Genomic DNA, 16,830 nt, shown 5'->3' with positions numbered 1-16,830 from the left:
TAGGGCCATCCATGCTCAACTGGGACAGTTATAGAATGTGGCTATATGTCAGAGAAGGGATCAGTTCCATTGTTCTCTAAGTTTGTTATAATTGCTATAATTTTGTATTTTCAAGAATATCTTTTTTTCTCCTCTTAGAATTCAAAGTGCCAATTCCCTCGCCATTTAAGATCCATCCCTAAGCAAAAACAATCCCTTCATATCTCTGAACTAAAATAATAATAATCACCACCACCACTATGTTCAAGAACAACCCTTTGTAAGTAAAGTTTATGAAGCATTTCTTTAAAATTTAATCCAAGGCTGCATCTGCACTGCAGAAATAATGCAGTTTTGACATCACTCAATACATGGCTCAATACTATGGAATTCTGTGCTTTGCCGTTTTGTGGGATGTTTAACCTTCTCTGCCAGAGAGCTTTGGGACCACAACAAACTACAAATCCTAACATTTCATTGGATGGAGACATGGCAGTTAAAAGTGGTGTCAAACAACATTATTTCTGCGGTGCAGATGCAGCCTTAGATTTCCTGTTCTCATTTATCCACAAAATAAAATTAAAATTTTTACTTATACATATGGAAGCAAGGATTGTGGAGGGTTTTTTTTCCCTATTTTTCATCCCCCCACCTCCATGGAAAAAGATAGAAAGTGTTATTTATTTTGCTGTAAGTACTTGTTTTGAAAAGCCTCTTGCTTCCCACCTGGTCTTGCATTAGAGCCTCAGTCAGCAGCGTAACAGGGCACAACCTTCAGAAAACTACTTACTTTCTCTCTTTTTAAAAAACGGCAGCCTATGATCTACTTTCCATACAGAATTTCTGAAGCTGACCATAAAGAACTAGGCAGTCTCCCAGTATAAACTTACCAGGATTACATCAAAGGCTTTTCCCTAGGATAAGACGATTGATTTCTTCAAGGCCCTTTAGAAATTCATCTAGGATATTTTGGGTTATTGCATTAAGGCCTTACTCAGCTAGAAATTATAGCTATTCAGATTACTGGATGGAGATAGTTTTGCTTGTAAAAGAATAAAAAGGTGCCTTTGTGCCACAGACATTTATGACAACTCAGCCAGATATAGGTATGCCTCAGTTAATGAACTAGATGTATTCTTAAGCATTTTTAGTGCTGTTTCCATTTCTCAAACATACAATTTTGTACCAAAGGCAAAAATAACATGAGGGAAAAGTGGGAGATAAGTTCCTATGCCACAAAAAAGCAGAGCAGGTCAACATGTTTCAGCAAACCTTTGATTCAAAACTAACCTTATACAAATAGGAAATGAAACAACCAGGCTCACATAAGCCTTCCATAAGTCAACAAAAACATTTTGCATGTTCAAGAGAGCATTTGAAGACTTCTTACAAAATGCATCCAAAGATGACTTTTTCACTTTTGTTCCGATTTCCATTTTGCTGGCCAAATTTACACATCTATGCATTATCACATGCTGGGTCAGCTGTTGAGGCAGCCTTATCTGCCCTCTCTTTTTCTCTTTGTTTTGCTCTTTGTTCATGCTCAGGAAGAGATTCTGGCAACAGCTGCTGTTTACCTTGCCTGTTACAGGCAGGCACAAATGGCTATAGTAGGATCAGCTAGAGAAGCATCCCAATCTTTCTTAAAGCTCAAACGTTATTGCACTGTTTAATGCAAACACATTGCTTCAACTGGACCTAAGTCTATGGGGCTCGACAGACTTCCCCTTCCAGTGCCAGATCGGGGCTGTGGCAACCCCACGATCCGATGCTTTACCAGTGCTAAAAGGAAAGGCAAAATGCCGATCCTTTTAAGTGCCGGCAAAAGAGCACCCTTGTTGCAGCAGCAGTTGTTTGGCACTTCTTTGGCACAGCACATTTAAACGCTGTGCCAATGACATGCCGTGACATCCCCCGCCGTGCAGTTGGGCACATGGCATGATGCTGGCATAAGGGCAGAATCAGGGCGTGCAGACACCATGCCCCCATGCCAGCGTATAACACCAGTCTGTTTAGCCTCTACATTTCTCAGTCCCTCCTTCAATATCATCTAAAAGACAATATTGCTAAAATACTTCCAGCTAGTCAAAGAATGAGTAAAAAAGGAGGGAAAGTATAGATATGTCGGTAATTTTAAAAACTCCAAGGCACAAAAGAGTCAAGAAAGACTAAGCTTCCACTCTGAGTTAGCTGCTATGTTCATGCCATTCCCAGGCAAAAGGTGGTAAATGTGTAACCTTTCACACATCCCTGTATTGCAAGTTCCATCAACCAAGCCACTTTTGAAACAGTGAACAATCATGGGAGCTGTGATCCAGAAACACTTAGAGAGCCACCATATGCTCAACATACTGATGTATCTGGACCACACAGGACTAGGACTAACTATACTTTTTGAAAACAGAGGAAGAAACATCAGGTGAATGTGAGTTGCTTGGCAATACATAGCAGTCTTCTGTTTAATCCCCAAATAAATGTTTCCATTTTCAGCTCCCCTTGTGAAAGGCAAGTTGAGCCACTTATATTTAGCTTACTTTGTGGGATTTCCATGACTTAGAAGACCTATTTCTTGCATTGTGGCTACAAGGAGTGACTGTGACTATGAACAAGGGCTGGGTTTCTATAAAATCCAGTCACAAGGCAAGTCAACTTGAAAACATGGAAGAGCATGTTGATCTGTGGATGATGATAACTGCAGTCCAGCAAACCTAACAAACCAATGCTTGTTGCTAGTTAGCAACAGAAAAAGAGGAATATTGCTCTTGTGTCCAGCCCCATAGGCCTCTGGTTGGACACTGGCAAATAATGGCTTAGACAGCCCTTTGGTATAGTTCAGAAGGTTACATGATTATTGATTTTATTGATTATTGATTATTCTCTCTTCCAACTCTATGATTCTATGATTCTATATTTGGATTTCCTGCATGGCAGGGGGTTGGACTGGATGGCCCTTGTGGTCTCTTCCAACTCTATGATTCTATGATTTACATTTCTTGTTGTTATGTGACTTCAAGTTGTTTCTGACTTGTGGTGACCCTAAGGCCATGAACCTATCATGGGGGTTTCTTGGCAAGATTTGTTCAGAGGGTGTTTGCATTTGCCATCCCCTGAGGTTGAGAGCATCTGACTTGTCCAGAGTCACCCAGTGGGTTTCATGGTTGAGCCGGGGATCAAAGCCTGGTCTCCAGAGTCACAGTCCAACATTTAAACTGCTATGTCAATTAACATTCATTCATTCAAGTTCTGTACCACCCAAATAGTGAAAGCTGCTTACAATGATAAAAAAGACCCCAAGATAGTCAATAAATTAGCTTTGGTTCTGGCAATCTGAAAGACTATTTTCTCATACATGCTTGACCAGCCTCTAAGATTTGTGGGAGAAGCCCCTTTTCATTCCCATTGCCTTACTAGGTATGTTTCCTGAAAATGCGAGAGAAGGCCTTCTCAGTGGCTGCTCCCAGGCTTTGGAATTCCCTCCCTAGGGAAACTGGTAGGGCTTCCTCTTTGATGCTGACTTCTATCTTTTGTTTTCAGTAGTTTTAATATATCAATAGTTCAATTGCATTCTAAATGCATTTACTTTGGTTTTACTTTTACTTGGCTTCATTTTAATTTTTGTAAGCTGCCCAGTTTTGAGGAGAAAGGGCAGGATACACAGAAACCAGTCTTTTAGCAAGTTCTTGGATTCTGCTAACCAAAGCTGAACTTGAATATGACCAAAGGTAATTTGTTTCTAGAAATTGTATGCCATTTGTTTTGTTTTTAATCTTGTAAACCACTTTGTGTGTCCATAAACAAAAATGTAAAGTTTAAAAAAAGCAAATACAGTGGTCCCTCCACATGTGCTGGGGTTAGGGCTGAAGGATCCCCATGAACATGGAAAAACTGCACATAAAAAAATTATCCTTTTTGCCTAAGAGAATATATCTCCAGGAATCTCCAGGGCCAATTTCTAGGTTCTCCAGCAGAGCTCTATGGTCAACTTCTGGCAGAGAAAGCATATTAAACTGCAGATAATCACACCCAGAAAAGTCAAAGCTGCAAATGTGGAGGGACAACTGTATACTGAAGTCAAGTTTCAGGCAGGTATTAGACAGGGTTTGGGTAGAAATTAGAAATCCAGGTTTCAAGCCAACAACATTATCAGAGTTTGGTAGGGATGGAATTCCTCAATACAGTACAGTCATTTTCTTTTTGAAAGAAGCAACAGGTCATTTTAACAATTTACTTCATGTTGTGACAGCATGCCCCTTACCATATAGGTTAGGAAGAGAGTCCTACACACAGAGGGCACTCTGTTCTGGTTAATGCAGTCCCTAAAAAGGGCCACACAGAGTTTTGTTCATCATTTGCAGTAATGTTTTTATATTTATAAGTAATCTTCCCAGCCCCCCCCCTCCATTGCCACCACCTTCCTACCATCCCATAATATGCTGGCCACCATCCTTTTTTTCCTCCCTTTCCTTCGTCCTTTTTTTGTACTTCCAGAATAGAAAACGTTGATGCTGCTTTCCATTCCCCAGAGTAGTGAATCCCCCAGGCTCTCTTTAGTCTGTCTCTTCTCCTGCACTGACAACAGGAACAAGAACTGCATGTCCTTGGCTCACACCATCCTTGCCCATTGAAGAATCTGACATGGCAAGTTACCTCCAAGGGCACCCCGACACGCCCTCCTCCCACCCCCAAGACAAAAAGAGAGAGAGAGAAGCGTCGCCTCTGTATCACGCATCGTTCACATCACACAGCAGATCAAAAGATCCAAATCTGCTCCCAAATCCCATTCCTCCTGCAAGACGGCACTTTGTACTGTCACTTCCCTACTGAGCACATCCCCTTATTTCATACCTCACAGCATGTGCGGCTGCACCCCAAGATCAAACACCCATGCATGATTTCCTTCCACAGATCTTGAAATCACAGAGTTAGACTTTAATGGGAACCTCAATATGCCTAATCCTCTAAAGCTGGCACAGTAATGCTCACAGATACATTAAACTCTGCCATAATCACAAAAGCAGAAAGGAAAAAGAGAGTCTCTCTCTCCTTCCTGGATGTACAACACACACACATACACACACACGGTCCAGAAACCACATATCCACCCATCTAGGATGTAACACAGTTAACAGATGTTAGAGGCATTAGTTTACACCAAAGACCAAGTTGCTTGATCCAAAATCCAAGCGCTTGTGAGCAAATTTCACTATTCTGGACCTTACTTGCTCAAGAGGACCTTCTTTTTCTCTTGCATACACATGTGCATTTGCACACATTCACACACAGTCTCTCTCACATACAAAGCACTACAAAATAAATTGTAGCATTTAATATCCATTTGCAGCCCCTAACTATGACTGATGCTCAGCTTGGAATAAGCAGTTAAACGATTAGTTAGTTGTAACGATCATTTGTGATTAATTTTTTCCCAGTAAGAAAGGCATAATTGCATTACATATAGATATTAATTTAACAAGAACTGTTACTCCTTTTGTAACAAAATAATTGTAACTTTTTATAGTTATGGGGGGATGGCTACATTAAATGATGGAAGAAGAATGACCCAGAGTACCTCTCCCAGCCTCTCCTCTGTCTCCAGATTTTTTGAGAGGGGAAAAAAGTGAATTGTCAGTCCTTGGCTGCAGCCGTACTGCAGAAACAATCCAGTTTGACACCACTTTGACTGCCATGGCTCAATGCTATGAAATTCTGAGAATTGTAGTTTGTTTGTGGCACCAGAGCTCTCTACAGAGAAGGCTAAATGTCTCACAAAACTGCAGTTCCTACAGTTCCATACCACTGAGCCATGGCAGTCAAAATGGCCTCAGACTGGATTATTTCTGCAGTACAGATGCAGCCTTTGAAACCTCCAGGTGTGACCATTAGCCTCCTCATCCAAAACACACACATCTTTTTTATAAAACAGACTTCATTTCCCCTGGAACTAGAACTGTACTTCCAGCTACTTCCAGTTCTGCTTGTTCAAGTGTTGTTTTCTTGTCATGGTAGGAGTCTATGTGAATTCTCTCACTACCCCATGAATCTTGGCAGTCATGAACCACCTCCCAGATCCCTAGACATGGGCATCCATGATCTCATCACCCTACCAATGGTTTTCATAAAGTATACTATTTCCAACTCTGGTTGGCAACATCTCTCCACAGTTTCTTAGGCTGGAATGTCCACTAAGAGAGGCATCTCTAGGTGTGGGTGAGCAGCGAGACTTACTGTCCCTGTGGTAGTTTTGGGTGGTGGGTCTCAGACCTTCTGTGAAGGAGAAGTCAATGACAGTACAGCTGAAAGAAGGGACCTTTCTATTTCCCTCCTTTTCCTGCAGCTGGAACCTATCATTATGTGTTTACCATTTCAAACATATTGTTTTAAGTATATTACCATCTACCCGAGCCTTCCAGCAATGGATGGGAGGCAGAAATAAATAAAGCAAGGCAGAAATAAATAAAAAGTAATTCATTTACATGCTTCGTACAGATGTTTCTAATGAATTTAAAAGTGTCCCATCAGAGCTGGAAGTGAAAGAAGAATTGCGTTTCATTTACGATGGCACATTCACCACTGGTCAGGCACCTTTGACTCTGGATACTGTGAAGCATTGCATTTCAGGAAAGAAATTCCTGGCATGCTAGAAAGGGAGACAACCCTCTGCTCACCTGCTGAGTCTCCTTCTCAATGTGGGTTGACCCAAAGACCTGTAAACACTGACATCCCATTGTATAAATCCACTGTGGCTCCTCAAAATGACAATAAAGTTTAGTGAGCAATATCATCTGGGACTCTTTCTGAGGTTTCTTCTAGCCACTAGAACTAGACCTTTTAAGCAAAAAGAGATTCTGCTGCCCCCCCCCCCCCTTTGCAAGCATAAGGACCAGTAACTTATTTCTCTTTCATAAGGAATCCTAAATGACGGCCTGCATTCTTTGTCATCTGTTACATTGTCTTTCTCATCAATTTTACTACATCCAACTTTTGCTGGAGATGGTTTTCCCGTTGCTTTTTTCCTCTGTGGTCTGCGTGCACTGAAATTATATCAGGCAAAACAATATCCACCTGTAATGGGCAGCTGTTAAAATCAGAATTGCCTGCGCAGTGTAATAGCTGAGTATAAAGGAAGCTTTAAAGTGGAGTGAAACCATCAACCTTGACAGCAGAGGTTGCATTAATGGCTTCATTAAGAGATAACACAGTGAGATTCTTCAGAGGCATTGCAAATGGATCCACAAGGCCCTATAATGTATGTATCCATCCATTTCTCAATGACTTCTAGTTTTCAAGATTTATTTAGTATTAACGTTCTGTAGGACACTGAACCATGCTGGTATTGTTTTCAAGTCAGATGTTGATAAACAGGCCTGTTTCAGTGGCTTGCAAAACTACTTTTCTACTTGGCTTTTCAAACTCAATTTGATGCACTAAGGCAGTTGTTGTACAGAACAGAGCCATGGCATGTAAAGTACTCAGTAGTGTGGATACACTGCAATCACATTTCAGTACAGACTCCAAGCAATTAAGAATATGGTCACAAATGCTTGATACTGGTAAGTATAGCCTCTGCTAATAGTGGTAAGCACACCATTCCAGTTTTTAGCACTTTGCTGGGCCTCATTGGCAGGGCTAAAGTTAACTACAACTCAGAGCTTCACAAAAATTGAGGCTTTAGTCAAAAAATCAAAAGACAACTATGATTTGGGAAGTGCTATGAAAGGGCTACAGAAGATGCTCAATTGAAAAGATGTATCATTAGATACCAAAGTCAGAATCATCCATGCCACAATGTTTCCAGTTTCTATGCATGGGTGTGAAAGCTGGACAGAAAACATTTAAAATGTGCTTCTGGAGAAGAGCTCTATAGATACCATGGACTATGACGAGAGATTGGAACCAAAGTTTTATGTCATGTTTAACTTGAACAAGGGGGCTGAAGACTTTTCTGTTCACACAGGCATACCCTGATATGAGCCCTGAATAACCCTACCCTCTTCTCTTCGTCAGCAACGGCAAGCTGGCTGGAATGTTTTATTATTTTATTGGATTTTAACTGAATGTATAGTTTGTTTAAATGTATTATTGTAATTTGTGGAATGTTGTGCACCGCCCTGATTTTGTAGAAGGGCGGTATATAAATAAAATTTTTATTTATTATTTTATAACAAAGGAAACAGCGGAAATCAAGGGGTGAAAATAATTATGAGGGGTGACAGGGGTGCCAAAATATTTCTTGCCTAGGATGGCCAAATACCTAGAGACAGCCATGATGATTTCTTGAGTTAAGTCTTGGGGGTCTGCAGGAAGAGAAGGCATTTAGAGGGAGTCTATGATCATGGCTGTCCCTAGGTATTTGGCCATCCTCATAGACTCCCTCTAAATGCCTTCTCTTCCTGCAGACCCCCAAGACTTAACTCAAGAAATCATCATCATCATCGTCGTCATCATCACCACCATCATCATCGTCATCACCACCATCCCAAATACTGAACCATTAACAAGTACCCTATTCCCTCAGAGGTGTTGGACTTTTCTTCTGCTTCTTCCCACCAACTTGCATCTGAAGCGGATTGAATGGCAATGTGCAGTGCCCAGGAGGTGGGCTAAGCAGCCTTCAATATTTGTGAACCCCCTATGAACACACTGTAGCCCCCTGGGGGTCTGTTGACCACAAATTAAGAATCACTGCTGTAGATAGATCATGAGCAGACATAATTCATAGGAAAAAGATGATCACGCTGGTAAAGTGGGAAGCAGAAGGAGGTAGGGGTGTGGTGGCTTAGCGGTTAAGATGCTGGCTCTGTTGATTGCATGGTTGTCAGACTGGCAATTTGAGTCCCAATTGCCACATGACAGAGTGAGCTCCCAACACTAGCTCTACCAACCAAGCACTTCGAAAGCATGTAAAAGTGCAAGTAGATCAATAGGTACCACTTTGGTGGGAAGGTAACAGCATTCTGTGTAGTCATACTGGTCACATGACCATGGAGCCATCTTTGACAATGCTGGCTTAGTAATGGAGATGAGCACCATCCCTGCAGTTGGAGACATCTAAAGAATCACAGTCAAAAGGAAAACCTTTACCTTTAGTAGGATAAAAGGAAGGTCACACTATAGGTGAATAGATTCAACTAGGGTTGCCACAGCCCTGAACAGGGCAGTAGAGGGCCAAGAGCTCCTTTTCATAGGGTTGCCATAAACTGACATTGACTTGATTTCAAATAACAGCAGCAACTAAAAATCAAATGGACTAGAAACTTCAGTGAACTCACTGTTAAGAATGATCATTTCTATTATCAACACAGCAACAGGCAGACTTTCAAGGAAGCAGCTGTATGTTTAACATTTCAGCCTGCTATTAAACAAAAGCTCGGAAGGCCAGCGCTACAAGCCTCCACAGCAGGAGTCTTCCAGTTGCAAAGGCGTTCAAAAGAAAAGAGAAACTCATGCTCTGCAGACGTAAACTCTTCCAAAAATGCTTCAACATCTGCAATTTACTTTGCAACCAGGTTTTGAAGCCTAGCATGCAGGAAACAGAATCCGTGGCCTTTCAAAAAAATGTTCTATAAAGGCCAACAGCTGGACTGGCGGGAGGTTTACAGAACGAACATTCTGCTTTGTTTTAAAAGATCATCACTGAATTATATTTTGCTTCTTCTGAAGGAAACGTCAGCCCTTACAAAGTTTCAATACTCTAGCGGTTCCTTTCTCTCCCCCCTCTTTTACCAAGCAGGTTCAAAGAAAACCATAAAAAGTCATCCTAGCATCTTCTGGAATGGAAGGAGGGAGGCTATAAAAATACCACTTATTTAGCCCCTCCTGGGTCTTATTACAGAATCTCACAAAAGCATATGAAGAAACCTTCTTTTAATAAACTCTGGTGTGTAAAGGACACTTCCATATGTCTATAAGTGCATTCAACAACATTTTTCTCATCTTCAGCAGCTCTCTAAATGAGACTTTAAGCCAAGGATTTAATCCATTTACAGGGGTATCCTGGTTTTATCCCCAGAAATTCCCCCTGCCACTGAGTTCAATGCTATGTAAAGCCAGGTAAGAATCTACACAGAATTAATCCTCTTCGCTTCATCTTAATTAGCTGTTAAAAACAACATGGCACTGAATCCCATCTCAGGTTGTTGAATACACTTATTCAACAACTTGAAGAATAGAAACACGATAACTATTCCAAGTGTACTTCTCCAATGTGCCATTTTCTGCCTTATTTTAATTCTCACACACAAGGCAGGGCAAACTAGGACCCGGAGCAATGGATGCAAGCTCCAGGAAAAGAGATTCCACCTCAATTGTTTTTTTAAAAACTGAGAAAAGTTCAAGGGCCGTTTTGACTTCCTTGCCAGCATCCAAATTAACAAATGCACCACGTCAGATCTGAACTATCTGGAAAATGTGGACAGATAAACACACACACAATTCCATATCTCCACAAACTTTGCCAGATGACGCTTCAAACTCAACGTTATAAATTTTGCAATGAGAAGAGCTTGAATTTGTGTTTTGCTCCCTCCTCTTGTATGTGAATTTGGCCTGCAGCACAAGGCTTTGAAACTAAGAGGGGATACCTAACTCTTTCCATATGGCCATGGCAGCATGGCTTTTAATTTTACCACTGTTTATCATTTGAGGATAATTACCTTGGAATCCAGATTTTTGCTAGATTACTGACCGATTCACTAATCTCATCTTCGTGACACTCCTACTTGCAGAGGTTCTTTGATGATGAATGCCCACATTGCCATGCTCCCAAACTATCAGCATGGGTAGTGCATTTTCTCTGACAAACTTGTCTTCTGAAGCAGTCACATTTCATTAGTCCATAGCACATTCTTCTCACCATCCAAATGTTTAGGGAAACTTTGGCCCCATATAGACAGACCAAAATAAAGCTGTTTTGGGTCACTTTGGAGGTATGCTGTTTAAATGATGCATGCATCCTAAGAGTCCAGAAGCTGCACCAAAGCTGTGCTTAGGACTGGATCGTGGCTTTGGCACAGCTTCCGGACTCTTAGGACACATGCATCATTTAAACAGCATACCTCCAAAGTGACCCGAAACAGCTTTATTTTGGCCTGTCTGTATGGGGCCTTAGACATCCATGGGCCACATGACAGGCTGTTTTCCAATCCAGCCATGCCAAGCACCTTGACTCTGAAGATACACACATAAGGTTCCCAGATCTCAATGCCTAGTCTATTTTCTCTGATCCATAGAATGAAGAAGAAGAATCCTAGACATGAAAGTGGCCCTGAAAACAGGGTGTGTATATGTGTGTGTATACACTACACACACATATATACACACACACATACATACATACACATACAGTTATCCCTTAATTATCTATAGGGTTGTACTCCCCCCCCCCCCAGTTCTCTGTCCTATCCTCACCCCAACATCTATCATAAGAGACGTGTCTAAGATGGAGCAGAGAGTCAGAGGAACATTTGAAGTTTTGTTCTTGGCTTCTATAGCGTAGGCCTCAGGACATGGGGATATGGCGTAGGATTTGAAAGGCCAGGTGTAGGCTTCCCACACGCAACCCTTTCCAAAAAGCCAACTAAATTAAAATTACACTCTTTCACAAATCCCACCCCTTTGGCTCAGAAGGAAGCAAAAGTCAGAACTAGCAACATTTGTTATAGCTTTGAAGACAGAAGAAAACTGGACTTGAGTAAATGCTGTCTTTAAAAATCCATCAGTCCTTGCTCTGCCTGGCATCGAACCAAAGCTGGGGTGGGGAGACCCCTTAAAAATATTGTAGGTTTGAAAAAACAGTTGGTCGAAATAAACAGCTGAATAAAGAACAGATAATCCATACACAGCAACAAGAAACTTCTTCCTCTGCTTTAGACGTGAAATCCTTCATATAATAGCAATCAAATATGTTCCTTTTGCTCCAGGGGGGAAAAATGGTCTCAGGAAGTTATCCACTATTGAAAATCAGAAAGACAAAACACAAATATGTACACACAGAACTTATCAGCACAAATTTTCATGGGTACCACACCAAAAGAAAAACCATTCATTGATAGTGTCCCCTTAATCCTACATCATGTCAAACATACTGGCTAACATTTAACCATACCAATTTACTAAGTTATTGAAACAGATCTCTCCGCATAGGATGAGGGGTGTGGATGTTGTGCTCCAGAATTAAAATTACAGAAACATCAGCAATGCATCATTCAAGTTTGTTTATAAGTTTGTGTGGTGCAACAGTTAAGAGACAGAGATCCAGGTTCAGCCAAATCCCCATGACAGCATGAAACTCACTACATGATCTTGGACCAGTCACTATTTCTCAACCTGACCTTTATTACAGGTTTGTTGCGAAGATAACATGAGAAAGGTGAACAATGAAATCCATTTTAGGCATATCAGAGGAAAGATGGAGGAATGTAAGAAATAAATAAAGCACTTAGACCACAGTTTTAGGGCCCTGTCACACTGCATATTTATAGCACTATGATTCCACATTCACTGTCATAATTGCATCTCGTGTAATTCTGGGACATGTTGTTCAATGAGGCACTAGACCTCTCTGGCTAAGAGTTGTAAATATATCTGTGCGTGCCTTCAAGGCACTTGTTCATTTATGGCAGACCCATGAATCTCATAGGGCAGTGATGGTGAACCTTTTAGAGACCGAGTGCCCAAACTACAACCCAAAACCCACTTATTTATCACAAAGTGCCACGTCCCTCTGGTTTTCTAGTGACAAACTCTAGTGAACTCTGTGTTGGGACAATGGTGCATGTGCCCACAGAGAGGGCTCTGAGTGCCACCTCTGGCACGCGTGCCATAGGTTCACCACCACTGTCATAAGGTTTTCTTAGGTAAGATAAGGAATACTTAGAAGTGGTTTTGCCAGTTCCATCCTCTTAAATATACTGTAGCCTACAACACCTGGGATTCATTGATGGTTTTCCATTCAAGTACGAACCAGAGCTGCCCCTGCTTAGCTTTTACCAAGATCAGACAGGATCTGCTACTTTTAGGGTATTTAGGCTCTAAAATTCTAAATACTGTAGATCTTTTTAAATATAAAATATTGTATTCTTACTGAAAGATGTTGACAAGCTGGAACTCCTTCAGAGGAAGGTGCCCAAGATCATAAAACCTATGAGGAACAGCTTAGGGAGCTGGGTATGTTTAGCTTGCAGAGGGAAGATTAAAAGGTGATATGATAGCCATAATTAAATATCTGCTGCCGTAAAGACTAGAACATGAAGCAATGGATTCAGATTACAAAGGAAGGGATTCCACCTAAACATTAAGAACACAGTTCCTTGGAAGGCAGTAGATTCTCCTTCTCTGGAGGTCTTTTATCCGACATATTTTGGAAGCGCTTTAGCTGTGTAATTTCCTATTTCAGGGGGTTTGACTCCTGAAGTTTTGGACTTCAGTTTCCAGAAACCATAGCCATTTTAGCCAGTGGTCTGGGGTTCTGGGGGTTAAAATCCAAAACATCTGGAAGGTCAGAGTTTGGGAATCACTAGCTTCCAACTGTATAATTCTATGACCAGACAAAAGTTAGCAAAGTATTAGTTTTCTTATTAAATCTGGGATAGGACAAGAGGAAGATCAAAGGCTTATTTCAAGCAGGAAGTATTTATAGCTCAGACTCTAAATGGGGAGACATAAAAGCACAATGCTGTGTTTAGCAGAACAGAACTTCAAAGCAACTGAGCTTCTCTTTGGTGGAGACATCTCCCACACTTGGTTATGGCTATCTTTCCCAAAGTGATGCCTGCCCAGATGCTTTGGATTGCCCATCCATTATTGCCAGGCAGTGTGGACATTAGCCATGCAAGCACAAGATAATGAAAGTTAGTGACCTTGGTCCAAAACACACTGCAGAAATAATCCAGGTTGAGACTGCTTTAACTGTCCTGGGAATTGTGGTTTATTGTGGCACCAGAGCCCTTTGACAGAGAAGGCTAAATGTCTCGCAAAACTACAGTTCCCAGAATTCCCTAACATTGAGCCAAGGCAGTTAAAATGGTCTCAAACCGGAATGAACACTGTGATTTGAAAAGGATATCTGAGCAAATTGTTGTTGTTGTGTGCCTTTAGGTCATTTCTGAATTATGACCACCCTAAGACAAGGTTTTCTTGACAAGATTTGGTCAGAGAGGGTTTGCCCTTGCCTTCATCTGAGGTTGAGAGAATGTAACATGCACTCAATGGATCTCCATGGCTGACCCAGGATTCGAACCCTAGTCTCCAGAGTTCTAGTCTAACACCCTCAGCAGGACATCATGCTGGCTCCCTCTTCTGCTATAGTAAAATATTATGTGGCCAATTAACCTAATGACTGAGCTATTCACTTGAAAATAGGTTGGCTATAAGCTTGCTAATAAATATTGAGAAATACTTCAAATTAACACAAAGATTTGTGGAGTATTTATACTATGTGTGGTCTAGTACTGAATTCCTTTAGTCTTTTCCCCCTACAAAATGACAGATATGAGTACACATCCCACATACCCAATGTTTCATCCAGTTCCTTCCTCTAAAATATAGCCTACAGCACCTGGTATTGGTTGCCAGTCTCCCATCCAAGTGCTAACCAGGGCAGACCCTGCTTAGCTTCAAACATCTGATGGGATCTGGTTCCTTTAGGGCATTAGGATGATTTTAAACAGTTACAGGTAGAGAGATATACATATACAAGCTACAAATATATCATTCAGCTAAGAATAACATTCCCACATAGTCTGAACTGAAGTGATCACGTCTCAAAATATTTACAGCAATAACTCTTAAAGCTAATGGGGAAAGAATATTCAACCTGTAGAGCATGAGTTTTTCCATCTATGACAGCAACAACACTCTTGCCTCACTAAAAGGTTGGACAGAAACTTTCTCATTTCATCTTAATACAGTCACCTTGATCACAAGTTGTACACTAGGATGATAAAACATGTGGTTCACAAGGTATTTTGGGGTGGCAACTCCCATCAGCATGGCCAGGAGTCAGGGAGGATGGAAACCGTAACCCAACAACACCCGCAGGATCCTAATGTTCCATACTCCGGCAGTATGCTTTGCCCTGAAGAACGTAGGAAACACGTCAAACGTGATTCACAAATACTTCAATTATACTTTAATTGTATTCCTCTAGTGAGACAAGTCCTCATCTCTGGCAGGTAAGAGCTGCCTCCAGATGACATAGTAGTAAGTTTAGAAAATACGACTTTTTTCCTGCCACAAATTATGATTACCGCTTTGTTAACAAGAACGAGGACTACACACTTTTGAGGACAGATTTGCATCCCTGCTTCAACCCACCGTGCTTCCATTACACATTCATCTGGTTGCAGAAATTTGCTTGGATCATCTGCAAGCAAAGTTTGCTCATCTCTTCTAATCAGCTGGGTGCTATCAAGGTGATATCCTCGCTAATGATTCAGCAGCATGTCAATACCATCCACCTCAAAGTGTAGCAAACCAACCAAAGATGAAGAAATTATTGAGACAAGCATTTAATCAGAAGAAATCATTTCTTATCATACAGACCGTGTGACTCAGCCATTGCCTCTTGATGCTATTGCTAAAGACTTTTTGCAGTGTTGGCTAGATTATTCTAGTGATGTTTTTCGGAAGTTATTTTTCTCTTTGATGTTCCAAAAGAACAATCTTGGGACAGAGCTACGTTTTGGCATAACTTAAGCATGCTGCCATTAGACATCAGTTTATCAGAAAAGCTTTGCTGTCGCTGTCATAGATGGGAAAACCTGTGCTCTGCAGTTTGGATGTTCTTTCTCTAATGGCTTTAAGAATCGCTGCTGTATATATTTTGAGAAGTGATCAGTTAAGTTCCGGCTCAAAAACAGATGTACAAGAAAGTAATGGAGGAAGGTTTGTACATCTGTTTTTGAGGATGGGGAAAAAAACTAAATCCTGTTATACAGGAAAAGCTGAAAGACACACATCTAAAAAGTAATTAAAGTACTTGCAGTCTGCTCCCATGCATATTTATTCAGTAACATGCCCCACTTTGTACAATGGGGCTCACTCCCACTGCACAGAACTCAGCATGAAGGAATACAGGCCCCACATATTTGAGAACCACCTCAAGACAAAATGATCTGCAAAGAACACCATTAAGGAGTTTCCTCTCCTGACCCAATACATTTTAAGCCTGACAACATTTCTTGAACCTCTAGGCATCTAAAGTTTTGCTGAAGACTTTCCTGGTACCATTGCAGCAATGGTTGTAGAAGAGGAAACTAAAAGACTGTCTTGAAAAGACTAACAAGTTTTATTTGTATAAGCTTTTGTGATCTGCAACTCAATTCCTTAAATGCTGGAGTCCAAGGCTGCATCCACACCACAGAAGTAATCCAGTCTGACATCAGTTTAATTGCCATGGCTCGATGATATGGAATTCTGGGATGTGTCATTCTGAGAGATATTTAGCCTTCTCTATCAGAAAGCACTGGCACCACAACAAACTACATTGCATTGAGCCCTGGTTGTTAAAGTGGTGTTGAACTGGATTGTTTCTGCAGTTTGGATGCAGCTCATGAAAGCTTCTGCCAAATGAAACTTGCTGCTCTTTTAAAAAAAAGAGATGCCACTAGAAGGTAAATATTCTGGATCCTGGATGCTTTGGCCATAGCCTTCGGCCACTGTTGTTTTTTCCAGACATCCAGAGATGTCTCAAAGGATACTGGAACCACAAAAAGGTGCCTCCCTCTTCAACAACCTGAAAACAATGGCCTGAAGAACAATAGAGAACACACACACTCTTTGCCTCTCTCCCTCTTGATTCCATTTTGTCTTTCAAGAGGCAGCAGTGGAGAGCGAGGCATTAACAGACAAGAG

General features: G+C 41.2%; 1 protein-coding gene across 2 annotated transcripts in view; it reads right to left on the bottom strand.

The window, feature by feature from the left end:
- Nucleotides 1-16,830, bottom strand: part of NKD1 (NKD inhibitor of Wnt signaling pathway 1) — a 146,720-nt gene that overhangs the window by 127,059 nt on the left and 2,831 nt on the right. The window lies entirely within an intron of this gene.

Source organism: Sceloporus occidentalis, unplaced genomic scaffold (genome assembly GCF_023333645.1).
Source record: "Sceloporus occidentalis isolate IW3139 unplaced genomic scaffold, rSceOcc1.0.p SCAF_10, whole genome shotgun sequence".
In the NCBI taxonomy this organism is placed as follows: domain Eukaryota; kingdom Metazoa; phylum Chordata; class Lepidosauria; order Squamata; family Phrynosomatidae; genus Sceloporus; species Sceloporus occidentalis.
The sequence above is the reverse complement of the archived record's forward strand: the minus strand, read 5'-3'. Positions and strand labels throughout refer to the sequence as shown.